Source organism: Pongo abelii, chromosome 2 (assembly GCF_028885655.2).
Source record: "Pongo abelii isolate AG06213 chromosome 2, NHGRI_mPonAbe1-v2.0_pri, whole genome shotgun sequence".
Lineage (NCBI taxonomy): Eukaryota > Metazoa > Chordata > Mammalia > Primates > Hominidae > Pongo > Pongo abelii.
In genome coordinates, this window is record NC_085928.1 from 166,522,851 (window position 1) to 166,533,736 (window position 10,886).

Below are 10,886 nucleotides of genomic sequence, written 5' to 3' on the forward strand. Positions count from 1 at the left end.
TTGAACTTCTCTTAGTCACATTAGACAGTAACAATGTGTCCCAAATCCCACCTGCTTGGCTTCTTTTTCCCCTCTAAATGTCTCTCCCTAGGCACGTTTACAAACCTCCAGGGCTCCTTACAACACAGTGTGAACTGACCCACCTTATGCAATATTAGTAAATTATAGTCCAAACTGGAAACTTAAGAGTATGAAAGGGAGCACTATTAGTAATCAGGCAACACACATAATGGGGACTGTCCTGCGAAAACTGGGATTATATTTGCCCTTATAGATATGATAATCCAAGTGTTTGACTGTCCTAGGCTCCTTCCAATAAGACCCTGTTCAGTCAACAGCCCCTGTTAGAGAGGCAGCTCTAGGCACATGGTGACCCTGAGCCACCAGACTGGACTTTAGTTGAGGTGGTAATAACCAAAGTTGGTAATAAGCCTGGGCTAGTGACTTTGGGAGACCCTGAGGAGGCTGGGCTTGACATGACGAGCCTGGTCAAGCAGATTCTCTCTTTGATGAATAAAAAATACTGACTAAAAGACGCTGGGGGGCCAGGGATTCTATTTTTTCTGCCTCCACACGATTCACATGTGGAATATACTCTCCCATTGTCAGTAATATCTGTCATTATATTGCAACAATTCTCAACTGCTAGGGAGTGCGGAGGGAAAGTGGCAATACACGAATCTCCAGCTATTCTACCAAAACTACAAATGTACACACCCTTGACCAGGTAATTCCAAGTCTAGAAATTTATCCTCCAGATATAATTGCACACTCATAAAATGATATATGTCAAAATTATTCATTGCAGTCATGTTTTACTAACAAAATGTTGGCCAAAAAAATCCCTAAATTTTGACCAACAGGGAACTGATTAAATTATGGTACATCTATAAAAATGTAAACAATAATTGTACTAAATGGAATGACCTTCAAGATATATTAAGTGAAAAAAGGTACTAAGAATGAAACATTTGGAGAGGAGATCCACTGATTCAGTATTATCATGGAAATCTGTTAGAACCAAAGGCACACCCATGTCTTTTGCATGCTCTCATAAGCTTTCTAGTAGCTTTGGTGTTTATTAAAAAAAATTCCACTCCAAGAACTCCAAAATATGTGGTTGACCTCTTTCTGTTATTTCTGTTGTTTAAACCTCCTTATGCAGTGAACAGAATTATCGTCAGACACAACACAGAGAATCAGTCCTCCACACTAAGGAGAAAAATGTATTGATTTGAGGATTAAAATATGTGCAACAGCACATATTTTATTCATTTGTTTCCTTATGATTTAAAGCAATTGTCAAGAAGCCTATATGCTTTTAGAGCAGTGGCCTGCTTTAAATGCTCGTATGTATTCTATCATAATTCAAGTATGATTTGGAGGGTTCAACAGTATTTTAACTGAACTGAGAACACGTCAAAATACAACTATAATTGGGAAAACTTTTGGGGAGAGTTTTTTACTTCTAAGCAGAAATGGTTCAACTATGACAGTGTACAATTGCTTGTTTACTTTTATGAAATGCTTCTCTCTGGCCTATGATGTTCTGCTACAACTTTGTTATGACCATTGTTGTCTACACACACACGCGTGCACACTACTCCTCCTCCTCTTCCTCTTCCTCCTCCTCTCCCACTTCCTCCTCCTCTCCCACTTCTTCCTCCTCCTCCTCCTCCTACTACTACTTCTTCAGACATTTCTAAGATAATTTTTCTCCCCTAGGGGAAGATAAGACTTAAATGTTAAAAGGGGAATGAAAGATCATGGGATCTTCGCTAGAATTATAGAATATTTGTGGCTGAAATGGCTTTAGAAAATATTTGTCCTAAGATTTCATTTTATAGATAAGGAAACTGAGACTCAGAGAGGCCAAGTTACATACCCAAGGTCACACAGCTGGATGGTCAAAGGCAGGACTGGAATCCATTTCTCCTGACTCTCAGGTTGAAATATTGCAGATTCATCAGAGGGAGCAAGACTTAAAACAATTTATGAAAAAAGTGCCACTTTGAAAAGATGTTCCCTTGCTCCTGGATACCTTCTAATCCTTCCTCCATTTCCTTATCAGTACTTTTGGTTGAGACCCATAGCCCAGACATTTCTGTGCCCTTTACTTGCTGCCAACTTCTTTTTATCTTCCCCCAACTCTACACCAATTCTTAAGTGTACTGATGCTTCTTCCTAGTAGGAAAATATTTTACAAACCTGCTCAGAACTCAAAGGAGGTCACTGGGAAATGGACTGCTTAATGCAAAAGACTAATGGTAGAAATGTAGACAGCAATGGAAGAGGAGCTTTTATGTTTTAAATTAAGTAACACAAGTTGGAAGGGGGGAGAGCTCAGTTGGTAAAGTGATTCTCAGCCTTTAAATAATGGTTTAAATGATGGTTTAAATAAACCATCAAGGCAGCAATCAACTGCCTAACTCTTCAACCATCTGTGTATAAAGTGAAGCTTAAAATCTATAGTAAATATAAGAACTATTATTACAGGATTGCCCTTTAAACCTGTAAAACAGCTAACATTTTCAAAGTTCTTTATAGTTTATAAGGCACTCACACATCTATTATCTTCTTTGGGCCTTAACCATGTTAGCTCAGTGAGGCAATCCATGTTGTTATTTAGAGGTAAAAACAGAGGTTCAGAATTATACAGATGTATTCAGAGTAGAGTCAAATCTAGGTTTGATTCTACAAATCTCATGTTCTTTTCACTTCACTACTTTATCCCTCAGGAAGCCTGACAGCTGACCTTCACAGTTTTAGAAATTATGGAAATTGCACCAAAGCAGTTTAGAAGGTTATATTAATATCATTTTAAGACATCATTTCTTGGGTGCTGTGACAGATGAGGTCAGAATATGAGGCACACACATACATACTGGATAGAACATGGCCGGTTTTAGGTGGTTCAAATATGATAGTACCAGTTGCTTAGTTTTATTTTTATGAAATGCTTCTCTCTTGCACAAACACACATTGAGATTTTATTGATGAGAGAACTGATACCTGTGGGAAAGTGGGCTTCCTAATTTTAAACCCCAGTAGGAGACCTGTCTACCCTATCGCAAGATCTGAAGAGGACTCCTGCTCCTCTTCTCCTTAGGGCCTGGAAGAGCAAACCTGAACAAACATTCCCTTCAGACAGCTCCGTCCCCCATCACCCAAAAAAAAAAGAGAAGGGAAGGGGCTGGATTACTCATGCTCTGTTACTCTTTCCTAACTCAGATAAGTCACTCTCCCCTTGGGTAAAGTAAATGAGGCAACAGAGAGGAGCCAGGATTATTATGGTAATAGAGCTCCCTACACACAGGAGGAGACATCAGGAGTGGGAAGGCATGTTCCACCTTACTCTAAATTAGTGAAGGTTATATGACTTAATGTAGGTGAAACACTCAGGGTCTGGTATAGAGTCAGTACTTGATTAATGGAAGTCTTTTAGTTTGAAATCTAGAGGCTCATTTCTGGTTCCAGCTCCTCCATTAACTTTTTGGTGATTCAGGGCAAGAGACCACATTTGTCCTGTTCACTGCTGAATCCTCAGACTAATACTAGTGCCTTGCATAGTACTGGCAATAATAATAATAGTATTTTAAAAATAAATTAATTATCCTGTCTGAATTTGTTTCTTCATCTATAAAATGAGAAATTTGATCTTCATGTCATCTAAATTTCTTCATGGCTGTAATGATATGATTTTATAATAGAGAAACTCAGAGAGTCTGATAGACCTCTGCGATTTTTCTAGTTTTTTAAAAAAGACAAAAGGATTTACTGCCAACATTGACATTTAACTTTTGTATATTGAATTCCAATATTCAGAAAGGGCAATTCAAGTAGAAAAGCAACACGTGTATACTTCTCCAATAATGTTAAAGTTAACTATTTTTTTTGCTATCCCCCAAATATGCTGGTCAATTTTAGTGATAGTGTTAGCATTTTCTTTCACTTCTTAAAACTTAAAAAAAAACCCTTTCATTTTGGGGAGATAAAAAGCTAGTCTCTATGAGTAATGTGTCCATAGGTATGCTGCTCTATGGTCTTTTCACTTCAAAAGTTTAGGGTTTTTAGGGAAAATTTATATTCAATGTTGCCAAGCATTCAGATAATTACTTTAGAAAACAATCCCTTTCTTGCCCATTGATCCAAAAAGCAAATCCATTTTCCAATTGTTACCATATCAGAGATTAGAAAAGGGATTCAAATGGTAATGTATCAGAGCACAAAGCTAGTAATTTGTCTAGTCTAATCCAGATCACTTTTTTTTTTTTGACTCTTGACTTTATTATTCAATTTCTTTTTTTCATTTAAAGTAGTCTTCTGTGGTTGGGAAGCCTCGCCTCCCAAGACCAGAGTCAGTTGGAGCTGGTTGTTGTTGGAAGGGAGTGGGTTGGGGAACTGGGGTGGGGGCAGGGAGACCCCCGCTCTGCTGGTGGTCCTAGGTGGAGAAGAACTGCGCTTCACAGAGTCTGGGGTATGGTGGGAGGGGGATGAGGCAGGAGCAGCAAGCTGGGGAGATGGGACCCACCTCAGTCCCCAGCTTCATTTTCTTCTAATGTTTCCCCACTGGCAACATTCTCTGCAGTCTTGGAGGCCTTCTTTTTTTTCTTTTTCTGGGTTTTTTCGACTTGTAGAACTCTGGGGGAGGGCCTTTAGCTCTGCATCCTGGACCTCCATCTCAGACTTGTAGAGGTCAGGCTCGAAGGGACCACTGGTTATCCGCATGGGGCCACTGGGCATGAGCAGAACTGTAAATTTAAACTGGGCAACAAATTCACCCTCCTTCTCATAGAGAACATTAAATGGTTGCAGCAGTTCATGTTTGGCGCACTCCACCACACCCATCTGAGCCTTCTTCTCATCTTCAAATGCTCTTAAAGTAAACGGCATGGCATCAAAACGCCTTTCCACCTCACTGAAGAAGGCACGTGAAGTTTTCATTTTCAGTCCATACTGTTTAGAGGGGTCTTATTTATAAATAGTGGTTCTCTGTCCTGCATCCTTGGCCTTGCCCTCTTCTGAGCTGACGAGAACATCCACAGCATACACTTCATGTATGTCAAATTCAGCTTTTTCATGGTCCTTCTTCTGCTAGTCTGTGGGATTCTGGATAATGGTTTTTTCTCCATCAATGACATGCTGCTTCAACTGGTGTGACAGCATACCTTCTATTGGTGTGCAGTTAAATGAGTGGGCAACTTTGTTCCAGGCTTGTGTCACTTGTGTGTTCTGATTTCCAGGTTTGACCAGGCGTAGGGTAGCTTCAGCACAAAGGTGGGCTGCCTTAATAACATCTGCCTTCCTCCCTGTTACTTGGGTCCCCTGAGCTACATCAACCACAAAAGTATGAGCTACATTAGCGATGAAGCCATCCACATGGACCCCAAGTTCAATTTTTACCAAGTCACCTTCCTTGAGAATATAATCCTGGTCGCTCTTCAAAGGGGAGAAGTGACATACACAGTTATTTACTGAAATGCTGGTGGGAAAAGCAATACCTTTCTTCATTTCCTTTTCTTTCTTGAAGATTTTCCCTGTTTCTTCCATAATCATGGCATCACCTTTCTCACACAGGCTCAGTACACCTGAGCTAGATGCTTCCACCAAGGACCGAAGTACCCCTGTTGGCGATGTCGCCCTCCATCTTATACTTGGTCACGACCAGGTCCTCAGCGATAGTTTGCTCCTGCTGCTCATCCTTACCCAACATCTTCCTACTACCACCACTGCAGCCTCGTTTCCCCTGAGCCGCCGCCGCCTCTGTCTCCCTTCCCAGCCACAGGCTGTGGTCAGAGTCCCCACGATCCTCGAGGAGAGGGCGAGGGAAAGCGCGAGCAAGCAAGGGAGCGAGCGGGTAGGCAGGCGAGAATGAGAAGCTGCCCAGATCACTTTTTAAGATGCCTTTGTGTCTTATTATCTTTACAATTGGGATCTATAAACATGGGCCCTATTATCCACCATGCAGCTAGAAAGTTAATATGCTTCAGAACAGGGCATGCACGAAAGAGTAGAATTTAGAATTTTTTTCATTAGGAAATATAAAATTTTTATTTATATTTGAACATATTTACTAACAAAGGCAAATATCATAAATCTAAAATGAACAGCCTCAAAAGGCACAATGAAAAATACTGCACTAGCAATACTGAACTCAGCAACTCTGAAAGCAGAGGTTCTTCAAGACTCAGATCTCCTTTATGCCCTGCTGTTTCAGTTTGAAGTCTAAAAGACTATCTACTTTGTGTCTGACTTATTTTCCTGTCAGACAGGAACTGGAATTTGAACTTTGCTCTCCAAAAGCCAAAGGCCAACTAATTTAGAAGGAGACTCTCACAATCAATGATGGTTTCTTCTAGTTTCATTAGTTCTGTCTAAAGTGATTAAAGGATTTGATTCCCAGATAACCATGATCCTTATTGCTATTTTTACAAACCACATTTATTTCTATACTTAGTTCTGATCACTTGTGGCATTCCTGAGACAAGTCTGGATTCATGTAGCATTCCAACCCTGAGTGCCTTTTCAAGCTTCCAACAGAATCCTGTGCTGGTAAGTGATGATACCTTTATTGTAGTAGCCCCAAGGTGTGGAAGTTGTTTCCTGTGACCTAGACTCAGCCCAACCCCTCCACTTGTTGAAACATCTGCAAATACTTTGTTCATTTCAGAGACATCTGACCACAGCTACGCTCCCATCCGGATTGCTTCCTTTTTCCTTATTGCTCATGCAAAGTATCAATAATCTGGAAAGGCATTCAGTAAGAGAAACAGGGAGGGTCTAGGGATTAGAATGGGAAGTTAGTTCTTATGGGTTTTCTCTCATGCTCATTCATTCATTGATTCATTCAACCATCATCACTTATTGGGTAGTATGAACAATGCAAGTATCAATAAGCAGCAGTATCTCTCCTCAAACAGGGAACAATATATTGCATGCTACATTTATTGTTTCAGGTGGGGAATTATATTAATTAGTTTAGAGTAACAAACTATATTTACCAAGTATCTTCTATGAGTAAAGTTCCACAAATGCTTTAATTCTCTTACTTTGGGTAGATACAGTATTTATGGAATATTTTGCTTAACATCTTTAATCTGTCTCCCCACCTTGAAACCACATAAAAGTAAAAGCAACACTCTCAAAAGCCTTTTGTAAATAATCATTAATTTAAAAATCTCATAGGAATCTTTACTTAAGTGAAATGACAAACTGCATAGTGCAGAGCAATAAGATTCCTTCATATGTTTCATTTTCTTTAGGCCTTTATGTTAAGCTACAAAATGAACTGTTTAACTATTGCTAGGAATAAACTATATTTTAAAAGGTGTTAATCTAGTTGGATCATTTTTATGCCCTTGTAAGACATTAACTGCAAGTTTGTTTTATCATTTATATTATTCACACATTTGTACATTTTTAAAAGTTACATTTAAAAAGTTACATTTATGATAATCACATCATACAAAGATCTAATTAACCTGGAGTTGTTGAGCAATAATTGTACCTTCAGAGTGCCAGGAGATTTAAGGTGTATGCAGGGTGTGGCCCATCCACCCAGAATTTCAAAACCACGTGGTTCTTCAGGTCCTGTTGGGGCTCATCTATTTACACGTCTCCCCTGCAGGAGTTTGGACTAATCAGGTCACTACACCCTGACACGGCAGTCTCCAGTCTCTACCACTCATTGTTTGCAACATGACGTAATGTCAACAGACCACAGAGAAGTTAGCAACAGGGAAGGGAAAACACTTTAATCTCAAGGTCATCCCCAGGGTTCAGCAGGACATATATCCTATATCAAATCATCTGATATCAAATCCTACAAATGAACTCGGCCAAAAGGTTGAGCCACGCTGTCTGACTGTATCATGTTCTCCAGTTGCAATGCAAGACTGAAGCAACCTGTTGTGAGCTGAAATTCTTCCTGTTTGCTAAAATTGAAAAGGCAGGTTGTTGTCTATCATTGCTTTGCTTTCTTTTTGCTGCAAAACATTTCACACAGCATCATCATGCCTTAGCTAGTCTTCATTTATCTAGATATTAGACATCTTGGAAGCTGATAGGGCTTGGTTCACTTCTTCAGCCTTGGCTTCTCCTCATCCCCCAATGTTCCCTGTCTTGCAATTCATAGCAGAGCAATGCTATTAAATAAAACAGGAAAATACATGCCAAAGGGCAGATAGGGGTTAGATGTCTGAGAACTCTGAAGAACAAAGAGAGCTACTGTGGCCCCATGGTGCTTTTATTCAAGATGCCCCTATCTCGGGAGGATGCAAAACACCTGTGTTGGCACGTGAAGCTAGGTCTGGAGTTTTATGCCCACCTATCTCCTCCACCAGGCACCACCATGCAGTCAGCAAAGTGCATGAGTGCCTATGACTCTGGTAAAAATTATACACATAGACTTAATATGATAGCAGAGAGAATTAAGAAACATGAGGCCAACTTTAGTGGGGAGAACGATGGAAAGCAAAGTATTGTATGCTTTTGTCTTATGATTTTCTAAACAGGAGACCTTGATGAAGGACTGGTATCTGCCTTCTGATTCCAGTTAAAACTGCCTACCACTGTTTGGCCTTCAACTCCCTTTCCAGAAAGTCCCTCTGTCATTACTTTTCCAATCCCTCTTAAGGACCCTCTACCAAGAGCTTAGAACAGGAAAGGGTTTACGCAAAGATGTGCACAGTGCATTACTATTCCTAAAGTAATGTACATTAAATAGAGACCAAAAACATTTAAACATTAAGTAATCAGTTTTGTCTGTTATCTGCTCTATCTCCAACGCCTAGACCAATGTCTGATAAACAGTGGGGCTCTTAATATATTGATTATATCACTAGACTTTCATTCACTCGGGAATAGAAAATTATACCAAGAAGGTCCCTTATCTTCAAGATTCCACGCATCAAGTTTAGAAAAGTCACCAACAGTTCGTTTTCTCCTACGCACTTCATATACCAGAGGTCTCCGCACTCAGAAAATACCATCACCACAAATACTACTGTAATAGTATTTAAGTATATAATAGTATATTAATACATTATAGTATTATACATATTACTAATCACGATTATATCATTATTAATTAAATATGCATATTATTAGTTAAGTATAGTAGTACTGATTAAACTTCCATTGCACATTGGTCCAACGACAAAGATTCTATAAGCCAAATATTTTATATAAAGGTGTGCAGCCTCCTATACTGTATTTCAGTACTTGATGGACTACATACAAATGAAAAAAATTGGTGGCACTACTGTATTTAAAATCTATACTTTTGTAACTTTACATGTGGGTTGTCCTAACAGTGGTGTATTATTTTATAATAGTTGAACATATCATCCTCCTCCAAGGATCTCGAAGCACCTGCAATAAGTAAGGAATAGCTCCCTTCACACCTCTGCCAAGGTAGGTATGTTGTAAGCATTATTTCTACCATACCAAGATCACACATGAGTCAGTGGCAGGGCTGGCACTACTCCCTCATGACACTTCAGTTCACAGGTCTAACTATTAGAATACTGCCTACACATTAATTCATTCCTTTCTTCATTCATGATATTAATTTGATGCAGTTTGCTAGGCACTAAGGATCAACTCCTTATTTCCTACTGAACTCACATTATATGAACATTACGATTTGTAAAATAAATAAATAAAGTAAAATAAAATAATTCTGGTCTGGGCATGGTGGCTCATGCCTGTAATCCCAGCACTTTGGGAGTCCCAGGTGGGAGGATCGCTTGAGCCCAGGAGTTTGAGACCAGCCCAGACAACATAGGGAGCCCTTATCTACAAAACATAAAAAATTAGCGCGGCGTGGTGGCGCACCTCTGGTCCCAGCTACTGGAAAGGCTGAGGTGGGAGGATCGCTTGAGCCTGGGAGATAGAGGCCGCCATGAGCCCTGACCACCCCATAGCACTCCAGCCTGAGCAACCAAACAGACTTGTCTCAAGAGAAAAAAAAAAAAATCTGATAAAAATTTTAAATTCACAACAGAGTTTTTTCTGTACCTGGTGATTAATCCTAATTGTTTTATAGTAACATACCTATCAGTGAGCCAAATGTATACTAAGGAAATGACTGAAATACAGAATTTTAAAGATATACGCTCTTATGGCCGGACGCATGGCTCACGCCTGTAATCCCAGCACTTTGGGAGGCCGAGGCGGGCGGATCACGAGGTCAGGAGATCGAGACCATCCTGGCCATCGAGAAACCCCGTCTCTACTAAAAAAAAAAAAAAAAAAAAAATATGCTGTTACGTTATAGATGTTATTCATGTGTCTGTCTCTAACATGAGGCTTTTTGATGCTTGCCCGCACAGCTAATACTTGCGTTTTCTGTGTCTAATTAGAAGTTTCCGCTGGGTATTATTGTTGAGTTGGTACAAGATGTTCAAGACCATGAAAAGATGAATGTAATAGCTTCCTCATGGACCGATTTTTTTTTTTCAGTTCATCTGTCCTTTTAAGTAATCTGGCTGTTTGTATTCTGACTCTTACTGAATTCACAATTATCCCTCTTGCCAAACCATGCTTCCAGACTTGACTGTATAAATTAAATTTCATGCACGCATATGTAAGCCGTGTGTACTGCCTGTTAAACTAAGTAATATAAACAAATTGAAGGCACATTTGAATGACCTTTGAATTCCGTGTTAGAGTAGTTTTTAAACAGTTATCTACTGGGCAAAGTGTAACAACCATTTACAGAGGTAATTTTCAGTGTGCTTCTTGAAAGCCCATTTGCTCATAGAATTCAGCCTTCTAACCATGCAAGCTACATTTTGTATGGTTTTCTTCTCTGGCTCCCCACCCTCTTAGACTAGTTCTGACGCCCCCACTGGCGACCGCCTGGAAGGGGCTGATCCACCCCC

The 10,886-nt window shown here is 39.8% G+C and overlaps 1 pseudogene; it reads right to left on the reverse strand.

Annotated features, from left to right (window-relative positions):
* Positions 1–3,986: 3,986 nt before the first annotated feature.
* Positions 3,987–5,984, reverse strand: LOC103890913 (proliferation-associated protein 2G4-like; annotated as a pseudogene).
* Between the last annotated feature and the right edge of the window lie 4,902 nt (positions 5,985–10,886).